The 11,141-nt window shown below is 55.7% G+C and overlaps 1 pseudogene across 1 annotated transcript; it reads left to right on the forward strand.

The window, feature by feature from the left end:
• Positions 1-650: 650 nt before the first annotated feature.
• Positions 651-10,437, forward strand: LOC148149918 (uncharacterized; annotated as a pseudogene). The gene is made up of 2 exons (XR_015757101.1): positions 651-896; positions 7,458-10,437. The product of XR_015757101.1 is annotated as an uncharacterized LOC148149918 (transcript).
• Positions 10,438-11,141: the final 704 nt, after the last annotated feature.

Genomic DNA, 11,141 nt, shown 5'->3' on the forward strand with positions numbered 1-11,141 from the left:
TCTCATTGCCATTGAGTCTAGACACTTATCATAAAGTAGTACCTGATGATTCACATCCTTTGCATCAAAATTCCATTCTCTTATACACTCAGTTGTGTGTTGTTATAAATTGTTTAAGTATTACTTTTAGAAAAGACCTTGTGTGTTTGGTCAGAGTCTTTCTATTTTCTGCAAATATCTACATTGTTCAGGAAGTCCTAATTTAAAGTTGTGTTTCTAAAACTACAACTGTAAGTGAGACAACTTTAAACAAATCACTGATTCCCAAAATCAAAGTTAAAACTGGATTTAGGTTCTGTAGCACTTCCCTTAACAGATAAAAAAATTAAAACATTTTTGCTGTATTTTAAATGGCCAAGTTCGTACATTGGTAAATGGAATAACTTTAAAAATTACTTTTAAAAATAATTTAAAATATAACATTCTATGTACATTTCATCCTTTTGTGGACCTTCCGATTGGAGCTTGGGTAGCCACTGGAGGGAGTTTATGGAAGGCTGCCTGACTAGTGGCTGCTGCCTGGTAACATCTTTTTGGGGCACGCCTTGCTGGCTCTTTCTGCTTCTGGATTCCTCTCAGCCCAGCACTCAGTGGAGCTGCTCCTCTTGGCTGGCTGCAGGGCCTTTGCCTTCCTTTTTCTTCCTGCCAATTATAGCTGGGCTTGAATCGAGGCTTGCAGCACATTATGAATTACAGCTAGTGGGATAGTGTGGGAGAGCTGCTGGGTTTTGTCCAAGCTGGGGGTGGCAACACAGAGTGAAGGCAGATCTGGTCTAGAGATAACGCAGTAGCTTCTGTATTGCTCCACCGGCTGTAGATCAAGGATGCCCCTCAGTTCCCGCTGCAAGCGGGCATCAGAGCCGCCCCGCATTTGCCACGGGACTATGCCTACATTGGTAAAACTATAGGAATTCATTTTGTGTATTAAACGGCAGCCGCAGCTTAAACCCACAGAACTCAGCAGCTGCTGGTCCGCCCACGTGACCGGGAGATGGGAGCCAGAGGACAGATCAAATCCACACTAGGCCAGACACTAACCATGACTCATAGACCGAAACTCCGGAGATAATTAATATGGAAACCCATCTCCTAATCAAATCAAGAGACTGACTGAAACACACCCATATTCATCAATACAGAACCATCCTGACACAAAGGACAGGCATCCACCAGACAGGAACGAACAGACTAATACACACCAGCACCCCAAGGGAACAAAGGGGGATGCTAGCCCCCAGCCCTCACAGAGAGAGACAAGCAGATAGCACCCGGACCCGTTTACATAATCCAATTAGCACCCTATTGTGTGTACACTGCAACTCTCCTGGGACGGCAGGAAACCCACCATTTGCACCTACTCCAATGATGATGGGGAACTATCATCCCATTCATACTCAAAATCCTCACATCCTGACAAAGAAAGGTATATAATGTGTAGCAGCGGGCGGGAACAGCAGAACAGCCGAGAATCGGACCTCGGTGGTCTCCGCCGGTGTTACTGTATCAATAAACGTTACCGATTGTTGAACCGCACTCTGGGCTCGGACTGATATCATTTCATCCGAGCTAACAATTGGGGGCTTCGTCCGGGATAACGACGGCTGCTGGATCCCTGCAACGGCACTGGGTGAGTATCTTTACTCTTTTACTTCTCGCATAAAAGTCTCCCAGTGCCCCGCAAGGGACTTCACTGCCGGCCGTTATCTGAACCTGTGAACAGAGTGAGTCCGACAGTCGTGTAACGGTAGAGTACTCTTTAAAAGTGTGTGTGTGTGTGTGTGTGTGTGTGTGAGTGATCCTTCGCGGGTGGGCGATTGGGGTCGCGGAACACTAATAAATGTGTGCGTGATTATTATTATTGCCGTTTATTGTTAATGTGCTACTGTGACTGACAGACTATCCTTTAGGTACGAGACCTCGACAGATTGACCCCCCTGTTTAAAAACCGACCAAACAAGCCTTCCTGGTTGACCTCTGCAGTGGGGGGGGACCCCATTGTACGTTGAGCCCGGTTTTAGCGCCTTCCTTGCATACGCGGTAGAGGCTGGGAGGTTTACGCGCGCTACAAGAAGGGAAGTCCTCCAAACAAGCCCGAGACGCGGAGCCTCTGGGCCAAGCGACAGGTACGCGCTCTGCCCATTGACTTCGCGGTCCCGAGGTGTTGGCCTCTGTAGGATCAGGCACGGTTAGGTCTGAGTTCACGCCCCCCCCCCCTTGCACTCGGGCCCTGGGTCACGCCCAGTGTTCGTGGGGTACACACGGCCACTGAACGTCAGGCGGTGAGAGAGAGACTCACGGAAACACGGGGTCGCGTGCTCAGGAATCGACACGCGCCCCATCTGTAACTATCCCCACCCCTGCCCAGGTTGACCCGCAGGGCTAGGGTTCGACTTACAGGGAGTGGGCTCCCCGACTGGGAGATTAATAAGCTAGTGCCAGCGACATCCCTTGGCATGCCTGCTAGCTTTACTTTAGTTTAGCTTCTGTCAAGTTACACCCGCTGCGCCCCTACCATGGGTGGAAGCGTGGCTGAAGACCTAGATTGGGGGCCGGAGGGTTCCCTTACCCGTTTTATAGCCGACGAGAATAAAAAAGTTATTAAGGCTATGCTTCGCTCAGGCTGGCGACCCGCTGACCCGCGCGAGTGGTGGGCCCGCCAGAAGAAAGATAGGTACGAGAAAGCTTGCATCCTGGTGCTACAGGCACACATTAGGCTTGCTGGCAAGGTTCAGCTTTATGTCCAAGACAAGAAAAAGCAGGCCACAGAGCACCTAGAAGCCCAGGCGCTTGCTGCCCGTACAGTTTTACCGACCTTATCCGATGCGCCCAGTGCCCCGCAGTCCCCCATCTGGGACTGGGAGGGGCTCACGGACAATCCGGACCCCTGGGAATCGCGCACGAGCCCCGGTGAAAGTTGAATATACCCCCGGGGGAGGGGAGGGGAGAGGGGACGGGCCACGACCTTTGCCCATAACCCCTGCCTTAAGATGACCTACGTCTCCCTGACCCCGGGCGACATCATGAAACTTCTGGACAGGCTCCCCGCCCTTAAGCCTCGGCACAATAACGCTGAATTTTGGCAGAGGCTTGGGGAGATGCAGATCTGCCACAACCTTCACAATAGGGACGTGGCCGGCCTGGTCCGGACCAAACTCCCGGAGAACCTGTGGTCCAGGCTCCAGCCCGCGCACCAGAATGGGTCCTGGTGCGCTGACCTCAGCGACAGCCGTCGTGAACAGGAAGTTGCCCTCGCTGACTTCAAGGCTGATGTCAGCGAGGCGCTCGGCCATACACCGGTCGACTGGAACGCCATTGTGGGTATCACTCAGAAACCTGGGGAGGGCGCCCAGGAATATGGGGTCCGCAAGTTTGAGGCGTTCCGAGCACACAGCGGGGTTCCCGACACTGATAGGCAGAACCCCGCATTCGTCCAATTATACAAAGACGGCCTGAGCCCCGCACACCAGGCAGTACTACGGACGGGCCTGGTGCCCTATGTCACCTTTGTGGAGCTTGAGAACTGGGCCATGTCCCTTGACAACCGAGTGGCGCCCGCCGTTGCGGCAGTTTCGACAGATGAACCAGACGTTTGCTTCCGCTGCAAACGGACGGGGCACCGCAAAGCCCAATGCCCGCTCTCTTTCCGACGCCCCTGGGGTCTGGATCCGAAGGGGGGCCAGCCACCTTCACAGCCGCACTCCTCGCGCCCCCACGACCAGGATCGCCCCAGACAAGGGGTCAATAGCGACCCCAGCCCCCACAAACCCCGTAGCCCAAGCCCGAAACCCACCACCCCCGACTGGGATCAACTCAGTCGGGGCCAGCTGCTCGAGCTTTCACAGCTGCTCGCCCGACGCAAAGACTGAGTAGCGTCGGCCCCCGTCCCGGGAGCCGACCCCCGTATCTGGGTTTCCGCATCGCTAGAGGGCCGCCGATGCAAGATTTTGATTGATACGGGGGCGTCGGTCTCCCTCACCGACCTCGACCTTCCCTCAACCCACTACTCCATTTCCATTAAAGGGGTTGGGGGAAGCTCGGTTATTGCACGCCGAAGCGAGGCCGTCCTCCTAGGGGTAGACAACATTTTACTCCCCGTGCATTTCTGGGTTTGCCCAAACTCGGAGGGGACAATTATGGGTATCGATCTTCTGGGCGAACTGGGGGCGGTGGTGGACGCGTTCCACCACCGCCTCCTGTGGACATCCCGCAAATTTCACAAGAGCGCCCACGAGGGTAGATGGGTGCCCACTAAATCCGTCGCTGCGCTTGCCCCCAGTGTGCCCATCACCCAGGACTGGGCCAAGGACGGTGCCTTCGCGGCCGTCTGCCAACTAGTCCAGGAGGTGTGGGCCGCGAGCAAGCAGGACTGCGGCCTCGTCCGCTCCCCTCCTGAGCAGATACCCGGTCCCATACACGCCCCGCACCGACAATACCCGATTAAACCTGAGGCGCTGCGCGCCACTGAGGCAATAGTTGCCGAGCTCACCCGGCACGGCGTCCTGCGTCCCACGGTGTCCACCACCAACTCCCCTATATGGCCAGTCCGGAAGCCGGATGGGAGCTACAGGCTCACCATCGACTACATGGCACTCAATAGGGTCAACCCCAGAGAGCACCCTATCATAGCCAGCCCGACTACCATCTTCAACGGCCTCGAACCCTCACACCGGATCTTTACAGTGCTGGACGTGGCGAATGGCTTTTGGTCCATTCCCCTGCACCGTGACTTACAGGACAAGTTTGCCTTCACGCTGCGGGACAGATATTATACATGGACCCGCCTGCCGCAGGGCTTCCACAACAGCCCTAACATTTTCCACAGGGTCATGAGCCGGACCCTGGAGGGGTGCGACCTCTCCCCCTTCTCGAGCACCCTCCTACAATATGTAGACGACCTTTTGATCGCGTCCACGGACGCGCGCCACCACCTGGGAGCCCTGGCCGCCGTCCTGCGGACCCTCGGCCGGGCAGGATTCAAAATAAGCCCCACGACGGCCCAGGTCGGACTGGGAAGCAAGACCCTACACCCCCGACCGCAAGTCGGCCATCGCCGACATGCCGCGGCCGGACACAGTCAGGGGAATCCGCCGCATCTTGGGGCTTTTTAACTACTGCCGCTCTTTCATCGCACATTTCGCCACTATCGCCGAACCCATTCAGCGCCTGGTGAAGCGGGGCAGGCCGGGAGCGGAGAGGGTGGTATGGGGACCCGAACAGGACGACGCTTATTCTTAGTTAAAGTCCCATCTCCTCAGCACCCCAGCCTTGCGCCTCCCCGACCTATCAAAGCCCTTCCACATCTTTTACGGCCTCAAAGGGGGGTTTTACAGCGCTGTTGTCACCCAAACCTCAGGCGACTACATGAGACCAGTGGGTTACTACTCCAGAAAGGAGTCCCCGGTCGTGATGGCCTTGCACCGCTGCGTGGCAGCGCTGGATTGCGCCGTAAGGGCGGTCCGGGTGTGTGAGCCGGTCACCATGTCCGGCCAGATAATTTTACACACTTGACACACAATAGTCGAACTCCTGAATATGGGCCGCCTCCGGATGGTCTCGGATGCCCGCAGGGCAACTTGGGAGGCGGTTAACCTCCCCCGGGACCAGTCCATTCAGGTCGTTAGGGACACAGGGCCAAACCCCGCCGACGGGATTATCGCGGTAGGGGAACCCCACCATTGCCAGGCTGCCATCGACTCGGCGGAGTGGGACTGCGTGGCCGACAGCCTGGTCCCTGATCCCGACCTGACCTTGTATGTGGACGGCTCACAGAGGCTCGTCGAGGGGTCCTACCAAACGAGATGGGTGGTGGTCGACCATACCGGGACCACCCGAGCACAGGGAACGATGGGTGCGACACCTCCGCCCAGGTCGCGGAGCTGGTCGCCCTCACCGCCGCACTCCGCCTGGGAACAGGCAAGCGGGTAAACATCTTTACCGACAGCCAGAACGCTTTCGGGGTAGTCCATGATTACATGGCAGCATGGAACCGCCGGGGCTTTATTACGGCCGGCGGTGGCCAGATTAAACACGAAAATACGGTCCGCGACCTGGTGGCGGCCGCACGCCTACCCGTGCTCGCCGTGATGGTGAAAATCAAAGCACACCAGCGGGCCACCACCGCTGAATAGCTAGGGAATCATTGGGCCGACCTGGCCGCCAAGGCCGCCGCGGGCACGGTGCTACCGCCCGCGTATGCAGCACCGGCTACTGAGGTCCGGGATGTGAACGTCCTGGACGTCCAGAATTGCGCACAGCCCGGAGAGGTAGAGGACTGGCTGGCAAAGGGCGCAGCCCGCGACCCCGATGGAGTGTGGCGGCAGGGTCGTGGCCCCCGCACCATCAGAACGACCTTGATGCAACTACACCACGCGGGCCGCGACGGAACGCTTGCAAGGCTCCAGACCGACTGGTGTGGCCCGGCCTCAGCCGTGACGTGGCCAAACACCGCCGCCGATGCGTTGTCTGCGCCCAGCACAACCCGGGGCGGCCCCTGCGTATTCCCCTGGCGCACCAGCCATGGCCCAAGGGGCCCTGAGAGAACCTCCAGGTTGATTTCACAGGCCCCCTACCCTCCAGCCGTGGCAATTGCCTGGTGATCGTTGACCATTTCACGCGCTAGGTAGAAGCCTTCCCTAAACGGGACTGTACATCCGCCAACGTGGCCAGAGTGCTGGCCTTCGACATCTTCCCGCGCTGGGGGTTCCCCCTCCAGATTGACTCGGACCAGGGCACGCACTTCACTGGGCACGCAATGAAACTGGCCTGCCGCCTCCTAGGCATCAGACAGCGCTTTCACGTCCCGTTCCATCCCCAGAGCTCCGGGATGATCGAGCGCATGAACCGGACCCTCAAAGCGGCAGGACTGGGTGGACGTTCTGCCCTGCATACTGATGCGCTTAAGGGCCTCACTCCCTTCGAGCTCATGACGGGGAGGGCCATGCGACTACCAGAGAACATCATGGTCAGGGGGGAAGACATGGCCCCCCTGAGGGACAGGATGACGCGCTATATCAGGCAGCTGGACGCGCAGCTGCGGGCCCTTAGACAAACTGCGTGCGAGCAGCAGGACATTAGGGACCAGACAAAACTGCAACCGCATCTGCCCGCCCAACCCCTTCCCGGCGTTGGGGACAAAGTCTTGGTCAGAGCCGCCCCCGACCGGCCCAGCTTCGCCCCCCGGTGGCTGGGACTGCACGAAATCATCCTCACCAGCGACACTTGCGCCTGTGTCGACATGAAAGGAAAGGGCAGATGGAAACACTGGTCCCAGCTTAAACCCTTCCCTTAAGCCCCGACCGGACAGACACCCCCCACCCCCTTTGACTTGACTCTAACCGCCTCCTTTTTCTCCTTACAGCGCGATGGGCGGACCGGTCCGGGGGGGGGCCTGCTCCTACACACACTAACCCTACACCCTTGGTAAGGGTGCCCCTCTCTCTCTCCCTCTCTTCCCACAGATCATGCTTCACCGGTGCACCGCTCTCCTCCCTGCTCTCCTCTTCGCCCTACGACTGATGCCTTCTTTCCCCGAGATACATGACAACTTCTACCGCCACGGTGTTGCCTTCAACGCGTCCGACGCCATCTGTATTCCTGCAAGGGACAAGCCCGACGAGATCGACGCATTCTACAACGCCTGGCTGGAGGTCCTCCTGGGCGTACAGACACTCTGTTTATTCAGCACGTCGGAGTGCGACCCGCGGCCGACCTGCCTCGGCGTGCTGAGGCGATGGACTTGGGGGGTTGCATGTTCGGGACAATGTGTGCCATGCCAGAGGACCTCGCCTCTGCCCTGGCCTTTGATGCTTTTACTTTACGGGATCTGTCTGTTTGCGGGTATTATGAGCCCACCAATGCCGCGGTAATCTCCTTGTATTTGTGCTTTCCACCCGCCCCAACCACACAACCCCTGACCACGACTCCCAAGATACTGCCGTGCCCCTCTCTGGGACCGGGGCCCGCGGGGGAATTGGTATTGTGGGATGAGGGAGAGGCCCTTTATGTCAACGTCTGACACGAGGTTGTACCTGTGCTGGTCAATATATCAGGCATCCGGGTACCGGACTATTGCACAGCACAGGTACGCAACCTATACGCCATGATGGGGAAGGAGGATATACAGAGGGCCATAGACGCCATGGGGGCAACCCACTACCGGACCGACATACCTAACACACACACACAACAACACATACGGGACATAGTCAATGATGCTCTCACAGGACTCAACACGGGGACATCCGTATTAAACTCCCTAGACATCCAGGGCCTTAACAAAAAGATCGAGCAACTAAAAAGGGTAATGAGGGACCTGCTACAGAGGTCTCTCACAAATCAGGCAGACCAGGCACTCCTGGGGGAAGAGGGAGCATACATCCAGCTCGACGGCATTGCAGTCCTGGAAACACACACCCACACCATTAACCGCCTTATAGACCGGGAAAGAGAAAACACGACCCATATTCACGAGGGGCAGCTGTGCCATGCGTATGGCCTGTGGATGGTAGCCCAGATCCGGCATAATCTTGACCAGGTCCAAAGGGGGGAGGTGCCCGACATGATCGACAGTGCCAAACTGGCCTCACTCGCGGGGCACTCCGGGACGCTCGACAGCCGGACTCTGAAGGGTATGACCAGAGTATACCCAGTGATTCCTGACTGTGAGGTCAGTGAGGCGACAGGAGTCGGGATTGTCCTCCTGATCCCCGTGGTCACCCCAGGGTCTGGGCCATTTCCCCTGTTTCACATTGAGAACATCGGAGTCATACGGGAAAACGCTTCCCTCAAATATTGTTTAGCTCACCACACAGCCATATCTCGAAACGGCGTATGGGGTGCCGCTTACAGGCTGCAAGCGGCGGGGGGCAATTACCATCTGCCCTCACCCCTTACGAAGGAGTGAAACAGCGGAATGCGGGTTCAACCGGACACAGGGCTGCACCCTTGAAATCGAACCCACGGGCCCCCACTTCACTAGGGCGGGGTATGGTGGAAGGGGACAGTATTGTGTTTCCACTCTTGAAACCTCATTTTGGTATAACGGACGGCAGTGCCTGATTCCCCAGCACGAGTTATGCTTCACCCCCAGGCGCCCAGTCACGATTGGGCAAGCTCACATCTCAGAGGTCCGACAACGGAACCCCGAGTCCATACAAACTACCGACAAATTCAGGGACACCCTCAGGGAATATCAGGAGCCCGAACAAGCCCCCATCCCACATATGGCAAAGGTGTTACGGGAGCTTAGGAACCGGGTAGGACACTCAGTAAAACTGTACCACCAGTTGCAATCACATATAAAGGACCTAGAGGAGGACACAGAGACAGCTCTGCAATCCCAGGGCTGGGCACAGAGGGTGTGGGATTGGGGCCTAAACATAAACATACATCCCTGGATCCGAATCATCTCGCACACCATTGTAGGCATACTGTTACTGCTGGCTCTGGCCTGGCTCCTGGTGGTGTGTCACTCATGCCGTCAGCACAAGAAACGAAAGGCCAGAAAGACCATGCTCCACGCCATAGACTCCTGGCGGGCGATCAGGCACCATGAGCTCACAGGGCTCGAGTTAATGTAACCATCTCCCGGGACTATCCAAAGGCCCCATGACTGCAGCATGATGGCTGGCGGAATGTACTGGGTGAGGAACCGACTTTCAAGATATCGGCATCGGGGGTGTGGACGTGTCCAACCTCTTGCCGAAAGGGGGGAGTGCACGCGGGCATCAGAGCCGCCCCGCATTTGCCACGGGACTATGCCTACATCGGTAAAACTATAGGAATTCATTTTGTGTTTTAAACGGCAGCCGCAGCTTAAACACACAGAACTCAGCAAGATTATGCCGGATCTGGGCTACCATCCACAGGCCATACGCATGGCAAAGCTGCCGGTCCGCCCACGTGACCGGGAGATGGGAGCCAGAGGACAGATCAAATCCACACTAGGCCAGACACTAACCATGACTCATAGACCGAAACTCCGGAGCTAATTAATATGGAAACCCATCTCCTAATCAAATCAAGAGACTGACTGAAACACACCCATATTCATCAATACAGAACCATCCTGACACAAAGGACAGGTATCCACCAGACAGGAACGAACAGACTAATACACACCAGCACCCCAAGGGAACAAAGGGGGATGCTAGCCCCCAGCCCTCACAGAGAGAGACAAGCAGATAGTACCCGGACCCGTTTACATAATCCAATTAGCACCCTATTGTGTGTACACTGCAACTCTCCTGCGACGGCAGGAAACCCACCATTTGCACCTACTCCAGCAATGATGGGGAACTATCATCCCATTCATACTCAAAATCCTCACATCCTGACAAAGAAAGGTATATAATGTGTAGCAGCGGGCGGGAACAGCAGAACAGCCGAGATTCGGACCTCGGTTGGTCTCCACCGGTGTTACTGTATCAATAAACATTACCGATTGTTGAACCGCACTCTGGGCTCGGACTGATATCATTTCATCCGCGCTAACACCGCCAACATTCTATGACTCTATGACATGTTTGAGGGAATGGATGTGTTGCTATGTCCAGTTGTGACTGACACCAATTCCAGTCAAACTGGAGGCCAGGAGGGAATGGCTCCAACATATCCAGACATTTCCTGTAGGAGGGTGGTAGGGAAGGGAGGTGTGCAACCTCTCAGGGGCATGAGGCAGGGCGGTGGCTGCAGCAGACAACCTGTGGTCTTGTTGGTGGAGGCTTGCTAATGCAGACCCAGGTAGTGTTGTGTTTGGATGTGGGGGCTAGACAGATTGGGAAAGTCTAAGCCAAAATAGCACCAATTGGGTTAGATACAGTGAAACAAACCTTGTGATTCTCAATGAGATTCCAGACCTCAATAGCTTAACTAACATTAAAGCAAAATAATGCTAAACACTCTGTAATTGAAAAACTTATGTTCAGATAAACTGTTTTAAGTTGTCTTGTATTTGGATATCAAGGTTAAATGTGGAGTTTTAAAGACACTAGAACCCCTCCTCCAAATATATTACATAGCCATTAGTTCACAATAAGAGTGTGTGTCTCCTTGTAAAAGTTCCTTAGCAACAACTAGTCTTGGAATTTATGGCTCAGAAGTCATTTAAGAGTAAATGGCTGCAATTTCAATTTCAATGATAT

The sequence above is a fragment of the Chiloscyllium plagiosum genome, unplaced genomic scaffold (assembly GCF_037043375.1).
Source record: "Chiloscyllium plagiosum isolate Xiang-an unplaced genomic scaffold, Cpla_swu_hap1 HiC_scaffold_5, whole genome shotgun sequence".
In the NCBI taxonomy this organism is placed as follows: Eukaryota; Metazoa; Chordata; class Chondrichthyes; order Orectolobiformes; family Hemiscylliidae; genus Chiloscyllium; species Chiloscyllium plagiosum.